At 39.2% G+C, this 11654-nt stretch overlaps 1 long non-coding RNA gene across 1 annotated transcript; it reads right to left on the minus strand.

Annotated features, from left to right (window-relative positions):
* Window positions 1-2783: 2783 nt before the first annotated feature.
* LOC124722139 lies at window positions 2784-7128 on the minus strand. The gene is made up of 3 exons (XR_007006445.1): window positions 6863-7128; window positions 6604-6784; window positions 2784-5234 (listed from the first exon to the last, which is right to left on the minus strand). It is a non-coding gene; the product is annotated as an uncharacterized LOC124722139 (long non-coding RNA).
* Between the last annotated feature and the right edge of the window lie 4526 nt (window positions 7129-11654).

An 11654-nucleotide genomic window follows, 5' to 3' on the forward strand; every position in this document is an offset into this window, starting at 1 on the left:
CTAGCTGCGAATCAAGTGACTCCACTATATGGTGAGTAGCAACTATCCTTTTCATAATACCGTCAAACATAAATCTTCCTTTTTTATTGCTGTGAAATGACAAAGCAATCCCGGTACAATTACTGGCATCACTATTTTAAACCAAACAACTGCTTTTGTTGTTATATCCAGTGCTCGATTTGTGACGGTATGCCGTACCGATACCTCTGGTAAGTCACAGTACTGGTACCTCTTGTTTTTTTACAAATCAAGCACTGGTTACAGCTGTTGCTACTTCTACTTGTTTTATTTCTTCAAGATCATGTTGCATCCAAAAGGTCAAACCAAACTAAACATATCTACAAGAAACTGTTGTAATAAGTGTACATTTTCATAGCCCATTACATACTCTCACAGACTGATCAATCTGAAGTTACAAGCAGAGGAGAGGTGATATGTGGAAAGAATCGAGGAAAACGAACTGTGTATCAATGGCTGAACACACACACACACACACACACACACACACACACACACACTCTGCAACATTATTCAGTGATTCTGTTCTGGGTGGGGATGAGAGCAGGGATTGTGAACACCACACCTATAAAATGGGACAATATAACATATGTAAGAGACATAACTCCATTTGCAACAAACAAATTTATTTTGTTTGTTTTTAACATGTCATACTGAAAACTCACATTCATTGCAACAGTAACACCAACACGAGATACAAGTGTCATCCACTTCAATAAACATTTTATGACAGTGGGTTTTCACAGTGGGATGTAAACCATTTCATTTTCTTAAAGTGTATCTATGATACTTCTATAGAAAGTGACATAACATTAATAAATGTGATTTGAGACTTTCTCGGCGTATTCCATTCGTGAAATCTTCTCGGGTGATCAGCCGAGTAAAGGCGTCGTCTTCTCGCAACGTTTCGAAGGGTTTCGTACCCATCATCTTCAAGCAAAGTGTCGAGATGCTGTGTTGCGCGGTCCTATAAAGGCTCCTGGACCAGTGACTGATTCCAAGCGCCGACCAATCAGGTACCTGCAGAATCGGCCGCCGCGCCAGTGGTGGGGGGTTCGCAGCGCGGACCGGGCGTCGAGTCCCTGCCGGTTCCTAATACGTCTGTGGCCGCTACCGTCTTCATGCCGGAGCGTTCTCTTCTAATTTTAGTTATTGCGGGATTCCAAGCTGTACTGAGTTGGAAACCAGTGTCTCGATTGATCAGGTTGCTGTTCAACCGAATTTCTACAGCCTCTTTGAAAACTGAATCCCAAAATCCTTTAGCGTCACACAGCTTCTTCGTACCCTCAAAGAGGAAGGTGTGTCCTTCGTTAAGGCTATGTTCCGCTACCGCCGATTTTTCTGTCTGACCAAGGCGTACATTTCTAATGTGTTCCGAGCGCCTCTGCGTGATGCAGCGCTGCGTTTGTCCGATGTATTTCGTACCACATTCACATTCAATACTGTATACGCCCGGAGTCTGCAGTCCTAGGTGGTCTTTGACTGAGCCAAGTATGTCCTTAATTTTACTTGGGGCATGAAAAATTGTCTTGATGTTGTGTTTCTCCAGAATGCGGGCAATCTTGGCTGTTGGCGGTCCCGCGTATGGTAGAAATGCCAGGCATCTGGTCTCATCTTCTTCTTCTGGTGTGTCTACCTTCCTGCTCTTGTGTAGGGCGCGCGAGATTTGCGTCTCATTATAACCGTTGCTGCGGAAGGTCTTCCTTAGGTGTTGTAACTCTGCAGGTAGGCTGTCATCATCACAGATAGACTTGGCCCTGTGCACAAGTGTGTTAAGCACTGAGTTGCGTTGTGCTGGGTGGTGGCAACTCTGTGCATGAAGGTATAAATCCGTATGTGTCTTCTTCCTATACACAGCGTGACCCAAGGTGCCATCAGGGTGCCTCTTGATTAGAATGTCAAGGAAGGGCAAGCTTCCGTTTTCTTCCACCTCCATGGTGAATTGTATGTTGCTGTGTATGCTGTTGAGATGTCGCAGGAAGTCTTGCAGGTTCTCTCTGCCATGTGGCCACACGACAAAAGTGTCATCCACATATCTGTAAAAGGCTTTCGGTTTCAATGGGGCGGTGTCCAGGGCTATGTCTTCAAAGTGCTCCATGTAAAGATTAGCGATGCCTGGAGCTAAGGGGGACCCCATGGCTACACCATCCACTTGTTCATAAAATTTGCCTCCACACTTGAAGTAGGTGTTTGTTAACACATGACGGAACAGCTTTATTGTGTCCTCACTAAAGCGTGTTTCGAGCAGCGCTAGGGAGTCTTCCAGCGGTACTCGTGTGAAGAGTGAGGTGACGTCAAAGCTGACAAGAAGATCTTCATTATCCAGGCAAAAGCCTTGTAGTACCTTCACAAACTCCGCCGAGTTCTTGACATGGTGCTCACAGTGAACCACGATCGGTTTGAGCAGTTGTGCTAGGTACTTGGCTAAACCATATGTCGGTGAGTTGATGGTGCTCACTAGGGGTCGCAATGGAACTCCGTCTTTGTGGATCTTAGGGAGCCCATATAGCCGTGGTGGTGCCGGTGCTCTGGGGTACAGCTTCCTGATGACGTCCTTTTCCAGTCCAGAGTCATTGAGCAAGGCGATGGTCTTGCGAGTCACGGAAGCTGTCGTGTCCTTGTCCAGTTGCTTGTAGGCAGTATCTTGTAGCAGTGAGTTTATCTTCTGCCAATAATCTTCTTTCCTCAGTATCACCGTGGCATTGCCTTTGTCAGCAGCTAGAACGACAGTGTCCTCATCCTCACGTAGGGCCTTAAGAGCCTTCCATTCAGCAGAAGTTATGTTGTTCTTGGGCATTTTTGCCTTCTCCAGGACCCTGCACGTCTCTCTCCTAACTTCCTCAGCTGCTTGACATAAATAAACCAACACAATTTCAAAAGAACAGATATTTCTTCTACGCATTCATCGTATTCTGTACATCCCATCAAGAAGGTGAACCTACAGGGCTAAGGAACAAGTGAAGGCACACATTAATAAAAGACAATCAAACATTGCTTAAGCTGTACACTATATTAACAAGGAACTATCACAATACTGCTTAATACTAGGTCTGTTTATACCAGTTAAATGTCCCATTATTTTCATCATGGCAGTGACAACAGCAACCATTACGAAATTGTCTCGAATGAAAAACAGCCCACAGTTGCACTAAATTATGTTTATTTTAAACCTTGACCATGGTTTCAGCTATAATAATATAGCCATCTTCAGAAGTCATACACACTAATAAATGAAAAATGTCTTAGCCCAGTGACTGTAGTGTAACAGTGGTAGTGGCGTAGGACATTCAGTGCCATATGTAATTTTACTTATGTTTGAAACAGGCTTATGTCTGTTGAAGTTATTTTATTGGTCTTGACACAGCTGCTGGGCTAAGACATTTTTCATTTATTAGTGTGTACGACTTTTTCTGAAACGATGGTCAAGGTTTAAAATAAACATAACTTAGTGCAACTGTGGGCTGTTTTTCATTTGAGACCAGTTAAATGTGTTCAAGTGAATTAAAAAGAAAGCAGCTGCTAATTCAGTTATATTAGGTAGCTGCAGGCTGTCTTATCAGAAACTTAATATTTACTTCATTAATCAAGTATTTTTTCAAAGAAAACAATAACCTAAATATGTAATTACACAGGACAGTTTACAACACACTTCTTGCCATCCATCTGAAGAAGGAATCAAATCCTTGCACTAAGACAATCAGTGGAAGGAGACACTAATGAGGTATGTTTTAAATTTTCCTTTAAATTGGCTGAGATAAATAATTACCTGCTGTACGATAAATGGGAGCTTCTCAAATATCTTCATACCATAGTACTAGTGCAGATCACAGTTCACCTTGAACTGATTTTTCACAACCACACTACACGTTAAATAAAGTAACTGATTGTGGCAGTGGCTAGGATGCAGCCAAGTGCAGTTCTTTCTTGACACCTATGTGCCACCTATAATAACTGACTTTTTAGGCACCACAAAGCTTTCTCAGACACAGTACGGTGCACAGGAAGGGGAGAGCCAAATGTTGCCCTGTCCACCAACCCACTGATGTACTTCCCACTGATGCTGACAATGACAACAATAAAAGTAACATATGTTTTGCTCTATTTGCATTGCATGTGCAGCTTTTGCTCGGTCTAAGTACGTGGAATGATGTACATAACGAACAAACCTGCGCCACCATAGCTGTCTGTAAACCAAGAGGTTATGTTAATCAAAATTCAGAACAAACATAATAATCATTTTTATCACTAAGTATGGCAAAGGTTCACAAAAGCTTTCAACAATAGCCACAAAAGTTTTCTATTATTTTCCCACTAATATAATCTGACATGTGCCCAAAAATTTTGAAACTTTCCAGAAATTACTATCAGCCACCTTTTGTATTATTTTTCAATCTTTATTAACCAAGACCAGTTTTGGATCACTATCATTAGATGGTATATATTTATTGCATGTTTGTAGCATTGTTGGAGTTTTGCAGCTATGGCCAGGTGTGAACAGTACATACTTCTCACCACATTCGGTGCATATATGTTTTGTTCTCTTGCCATAACTACATGAGCCACAAGAATGCTGCAAATATGCAATAAATATTTACCATCTAATGATAAATCGCTTGTCAATTTAAAAGCAGTCGTGGTGAACAGCAACTGAAGAATAAAACCAAAGGCAACTGGCTGCTATAAATCTTTACACAAATTTAAATCTGAACTGAAATATCTTCTTCTGGCAAATTGTGCTCTAAAGATGGATATTTAACAAAAAACTTGTGGTATAAAAGACTACAATGATTGATTGTGCTATTCAGAAGTAGATGTAAACATCTTGTAACAGTAACATGAACAGTGACACAGACCAATATGTTCATTATTATTACTTTTAAGCCAATAAGCTGGCTGGTAATCTGTAAATAGCCATTATGTAGCCATAAGCACAAAAAAGACACAGAGTGTAAAAAGCAATGTAATCTGCACCATTTTGAAAGAAGCAGACCAATGGTTCTTGGAACATAGCACTATTTTTAATTAATTAATCAAAACACAAACTATATAAACTGATTTTGTTCTTAGGATATAAAGTGATCTACTTCTCTATTATAAAAGGTATATTGGGGGAAAGTCATGATTCCACCCACCTGTTTTAACCATTAATGCCATAAACATGGTGTAAACTATTTCAAGCACATACAACATGGTGACGACGACATCACTCGTTACATCTGCGAACAAACATAAATAACGTGTAGTATTTAACACCAGCAATAGAATCAAAACCAACAGGAAAACCAAATGAAGAGGACAAACTAAACAAATGACAGTAAGAATAATGACATCACTGCAAAACAAATATTCACCCAAAAATCAAGCACACGAAATCCACACAATTTAACATAAAAATTACAAAAATGAAAACTAGTCGTGATGTAAATTTCGTGTGAGCTATATAACTCAAATGAAGACCTCAATACCAGTAACTCAAAAACTCAACACAATTTTCGCTTGACCTGCATAGCTCCAACAATGCCCTCAATATCAGGAACCAACCAATCTAAAACACGGTGTTGCAAATTTCACTTCACCCACATAGCTCAAGCAAAGTCCTAGACACCAAACTTTCACTTACTCTATCTAAAACAAAGTTCTCAGTACAGCAAACCAAACCATGCTCACATGACTAATATCAGAAATGTATCCTAACTAATGATGGTATATCAATACCCATATACCTACCCATAATAACCCAACAATTACCAAACACTACACAGAAATCTCGGAAATTCATGAAAACTTTCATCACCACCAATTTCAATACCCACAAACAAATCCACCCATTGCAACAAGCAATGAGCTGCTCATAAAAATCTGTATCTTCTTCACAACTGAAGAAAAGAGAAAAATATTAAATCTCCAAACAAAATAATCCATCAGCCAAAATATGCAAATTCAAAGTAACTCACCAGAAAGCCAGCACAAATTCTTTCAATAGCAACCTGAAACATTCATGTCAAACAACTCAATAACAAACATCCAGCACAAGAGAGTGCCACCAAATACTACAACACACAATCTACAAACACAAAGACTCAAAAACATCAAGGCTCACAATGACATCACGGGGCAAATCATATGGGTGGAGCATCAGCACCTGACCTTGTGCGAATAACCTCACATTAGTTTCGGCTAGGAAATAGTGATGAGGCAATGACTGCCAGTTGGCAAGAAAGCAGGACTAAATTATCAGAATGAAACTTAATTACTGTCGGAACGTTTATTCAGAGTTTCAATCTTTATGGTACAACCCAAAAAAGGCCAGTACTCCCTACTTAAGAGATCATTCTCACTGTACTGGACCGTAAACAGGACTGACAGCATACTTTTACTCAGTTTGTCCTACAGCATTTTCTTTCTAAGCAGCGCAGCTAAGTTCTAAAAATTGTCCATTCTAACACTGAAATAATAATACTTACATCATAAAACATTTACTCCCTAATGGAACCTACGATTAATAACAGACAGTGAATTTACTAGACACTGATTTGATTTACGAATTTTGTGATTGTCAGGCGAGACATTCATATGATTCCTTACCTGCTATTTTAGCATCTTGTTTTGCAAATATAAATTTCCCACAGTATCTTCCTGGTTTTAGAGAGTTTCATCGCTATATACTTCAGTGGTGTTCAACAACTCCATTACTTAACATCTCAACATGTTTAAACGGAAGTCACCTCTGAAGAAGCCTTCCAACAGCCACTACAACAGTACTGAGCTGCATACAACAAAGGTATGAAGCTGAATCTGACGTTTAGAACGTTCATGAGAACAACACTGCAGCTTGAGTACATACCTCACAGTATTAAATTATACGTATACATTTATATTCTGTGGGAAAATACGCTATTCCAACCACAATCATTTTAACCGATCAGCTTATTTGCCTCCCAAAATGCTAGTGTATATCACTTTTCCTGTTTTCTCTTCAACAATTTTGAGCTCCACTTTTCGTCTCTTAGAAATCACAATAGCAAAAATCCTATTGCTGAGTTACTACAACAGTTTTATGCAGCGTATACCACCTGGTCGAAATCAATAACAAACAAACACAGATTTTACTGCCCGCCAAAAATTTCGTCTTCAAAGATAATAATCGCAACGCTTACAACTCATGGAGGTAAGAATCATGGAGGTGAGGCCCGTCCACACGCAACGATCTGTCTGCGCAAATGTCTGCGCACATCAAATCTGCGCAGACAGATCGTTGCGTGTGGACAGGAGTTTTGCACCAACCTGAGGTGTGTGCAAACATGGAAGTTGGAGTTGGAGGTTTGAGCGAAACCTCTCAAATCTGTGGGTTCAAACCACATCTGCGCAGACAAGTTGGAGCGTGTGGACAGCAGATTGCCGCAAATCTGGCGCGAAACAGCTGTTTGCTCAGTCTAGTGTTTGTATTTGTGCGCACAGGGCATTAAAATGGCTGATACTCGTCAGTGTTCTCGAGAGTTTGTAAGTGAATTCATTGAAATATATATAAACCACCCATGTTTGTGGAAGATTAAAAGTAAAGAATACAGTGACGAAGACAAAAAGACAGCAGCATACAATGCTGTAATTGAAAAATTGCCGGCAGTTGCCGCCACGGCAAACAGAGAAACAGTAATAAAAAAATAAAAAAATTCGTTGCGAACTCTGTCTAGAATTCAAAGTGAAGTTTTGCATCCTGTAACAAAAGTTTGTAACAGGTTGCTTCTACACAGTAGCGAACTGAAAATGCCTACTCAGAAACAAAGTAAACCATAGCTCATTGGTCATGTAGGTATATAATCTCTAATAATATAGGCCTACTGTGTTTCAAACACGTCTACAACATTAAAAATATTATCTGTAACTTTGCAGACTTAATTTACTTGACTTGCCTTCATGAACTCATCCTACAGGACAGCGTAAATAGCTTCACATGTGTTGGGTATTATTTCACTCAACGCTTGTTTCGATATTGCCGTTGAAAATTCCAAATCATTGTAGCTCCTTCCTGTTGCTACAAATCTTAACGTTACTGCCAGCCCTTCATGAGGAGAAATTGCCATTCTCATGAAGTATTTTTTCTCATAATATGAGGGGTTACAAGCTTTAAGAGATAATTATAAGTTTCGACATCCATCCGCAAATAATTTCGACAGTCGTTAGGTTCGCCCTCCAACTCTCGCAGTAAATTTACGTGAGAAAACTGCTTTCGCTTTAGCAGCCACTGTCTACACCATTTTTACCGTTTCTCTGTTTCCTGCGGTTGGTCTGAATGTTTTTTGCAACACAAGTTGCGAACACAGACCACAACAAAACTTCCTCCATTTCTATATTTCAAAATAACTGAATTAAATTTTTGACGTTTACGGAGAGCGTAGTCGCTTGCCACTGATATTTCTTTTCTACACCGACAGATGGCGGGCGAGTAGTAGATAGGGGTTCGTGTCGTGTGAACACACCACATTTGCAGCGATCTTTTGCATGTACAGACATCTGCGCCGATGTCTGCGCAGACAGATCGTTGTGTGTGGACCGGGCTTAAGAATAGGGGGAGATGGCGCTACGTATCCCAGCCGTACTACGTTTTGAAGCCAGGGGGGCGTGGCTCGCTGCCATGACACTCCGACCAAAACATTGCCAGTGTGCTATAGCGCTGCGTGTATTAAAGTCGCTAATTGCACCGTATACCCATGTAACGTCATCGGATTGGTTGTTTCAAAGTTTTTGTTTAAAACAAAACCTCGTATAGGCGAAATTACGCGTTTCTTCTGATTAAAAATAGCTTTTAATGTAATATTACGAATAGCTAGTCTTCAATGTAAACGATACAATTTTGTTAATTCAGTAATCAACGTGTATCACAAACTAGGGTTCTTTCTTTACTTATTCTTACGATCATCTGATTGGACGAAGCAATGCCAGATTTACGCAAAGTGACGACGTCTTTTCCGATTTTCGTGACATACAAATCAGTTGTTTGAGTTCAGAATGATGTATTGTAGCAGCTATTTACTAATGTGTAACAGTCTGATTGCGGTTCTGACCACCATCTATATCTGAAGAGGTAACCAAATGATCTGTCTTTGTTGTTAATTATTTAAACAATGAAGCAGCAGATAAATAAGTCTGATAAAATAGCTCAATGTGGGTTAATGTTTAGCCAACAACCTGTCACATTGTGCACAACTTCATTCCGTTGTCAAGTGGAATATAACTGCGGAGAATCCCAAGAAATATAAATTAGGTGTTTGTTATACACAAAACAGGTACTTTCAGTTTGGATAACATTGACCCTGAGGAAGAAAACAAAACTCTTTGCCATACAGTTCATACACACTTCAATACATACCCACATTTCTTCTCTTAATTGATATGCAGCAGCTCTGATATGAGACCGGGGCACTTTTTTTAGTAACTAACAAATCAACTGCAGCAGCAGCACTTAAATGACATGTCTGTTAGCCAAGGCAGTATAACAGTGTTCCAATTTTCATCTGCTATGGGACTCATTTTAATATTAGTAAGGAGTTCTACTTATTGCTTACTTACCTTAGGTTCCAATTTCTTATTTTGGTATGGAAGAGATTTGTTAACAGGGCAACAATGTCCCAGTGTTTTTAGGTAGCGTAGGCATAAACCATTCTTCATTGAGCTTTGTTTATGTCATTCCCTATTTTATAACTTTCATTCTTTTAAATGCAAGCCTTTCTTGTCAAGCTGACAGGTATTTACAGTGGTACAAAATGAAATGATGAAGGGATTGAGACAGATCATGGAGAAAAAGTTTACATCATAGTTTGAGAAGGGTGGAATGTCTCAATCAATAAGCAGAAGCTTCATTGCTTGCCAATGACAAAGTTTTACTAACATTGAAACTAGGATTTGCTTTTGAAATCATTATCCTAATAAAAATATAGGCTATATATTCCTTATTCATTCATAAAAAGTATGGGAACTGGGAATGAAATAAAGCATAAATATTAGGGACTATATTCAGAATTTTAATCCAGCAAAAAAGCTTTTCTTGATCTGTTGTTATCCACTTTGTTGAACTGCTTGTTACAGGTATACAGAAAAATTATTACAATGTGACTTTTCAGTTAACTGCCTTTTTCACAAGATTGTGGAATTTAAAAATAACACAGTTCTATGTAAAAAAATATTATATGAAATTGTAACAAAGTCCACATCATTGCTTGTTGAGAATGAAAGAAATGTCTCAGTTTCCTGACTGATACAAATGTAATACTATTTACCATTCCACATACATATGATTTATCACAGTGGTCTTGCATAAACCAGGAAAGTAGTCAAGCAAATAAACATAAGAAAATATGCAATCATTTATAAAATATGTCTTACTACATATATAAATGTTGTGGGCTGTAGTTTCTGTACAACATGTGGGTTACATTTCAATGGATTAGGGGAGAGACTGCTAGAAAATTTAGTGCCCAATGAAGCAGTGAAAAACCAATAACGCCCACCTGCAAACACTACTATCTCTCATTTTTGAGAGTAAACCACTGTTGGACTAGATCACCAAAAAATATAATTTGTAATGACACACAAGCAAAAACCATAACATACCACACAATGATAGGAATGTATTTCAATGTGACAAAAATGAGGCAATTCTATTTCTCATTAATATGTTGTCACTCGTGGAAACTTCATTGACAACACTGGCTAGAACATACTACAGCATATTCTGCCAAACAATGGCTAAATATTTCAAAAAGAAATTATGTCCCATTTGGAACCACACAGATCACAAGCTATTGCAGAACCAGTATTGCATACTGGTATGGTGGAGTATCAATCACTTGGAAACACTCTACATATAATGTTCCAAATGTTGGTTTGAGGAAGATATATTTGAAAGGTATTACACACACACACACACACACACATAAAATTATAATTGTCTGACTCCATCACACACCAGGAACAAATTTTCATAGATACACTGAATATGCTAGTACTAATAGTTTTAAGATACAGCTTAATTTCTCTGATAGTGCAATGAGATGGTTTGAAAGCTACTTAAAAGACAGACAGCAATGTGTTGTCTGCGTAAATGAAAAATCTTCTTGGAAACATGTTTCCTCGGGAGTGCCACAAGGATCAGTCTTAGGACCACTTTTGTTTTCTTTATATGTCAACGATATTTCGTCGGTTCTGTCCTCCTGTAAATATCATTTCTATGCCGACGACCTCCAGCTCTACCTAAGCGTCAGACCTGAAGATGTAAACACTGCAATCGCTCAGATGAATGATGATCTGTCTTCAGTAGTGAGATGGGCGAAAAACCTGGGGCTTAAACTAAATGCAAAAAAGACGCAAGTAATCTTAATAGCCCATCAGAAATTAATAAGTTCAGATCTCCGCGAACGGCTACCTCCTATTCTGCTCGACGGTACTCCAATACCATATCAGAAAACAGTGAAGAACTTGGGTGTAACTTTGGATGAGCATCTCAACTGGGCAGAGAATACAGTCGCAGTGTGCCGAAAGACGTCTGCTTGTCTCTATGCTCTCAAAAAGTTTCGGAACATATTTCCACAGGACTTCAAACGCCAGCTCGTGCAAGCACTCGTTCTACCGAACCTCCACTA

This window comes from Schistocerca piceifrons, chromosome X (assembly GCF_021461385.2).
Source record: "Schistocerca piceifrons isolate TAMUIC-IGC-003096 chromosome X, iqSchPice1.1, whole genome shotgun sequence".
NCBI lineage: Eukaryota > Metazoa > Arthropoda > Insecta > Orthoptera > Acrididae > Schistocerca > Schistocerca piceifrons.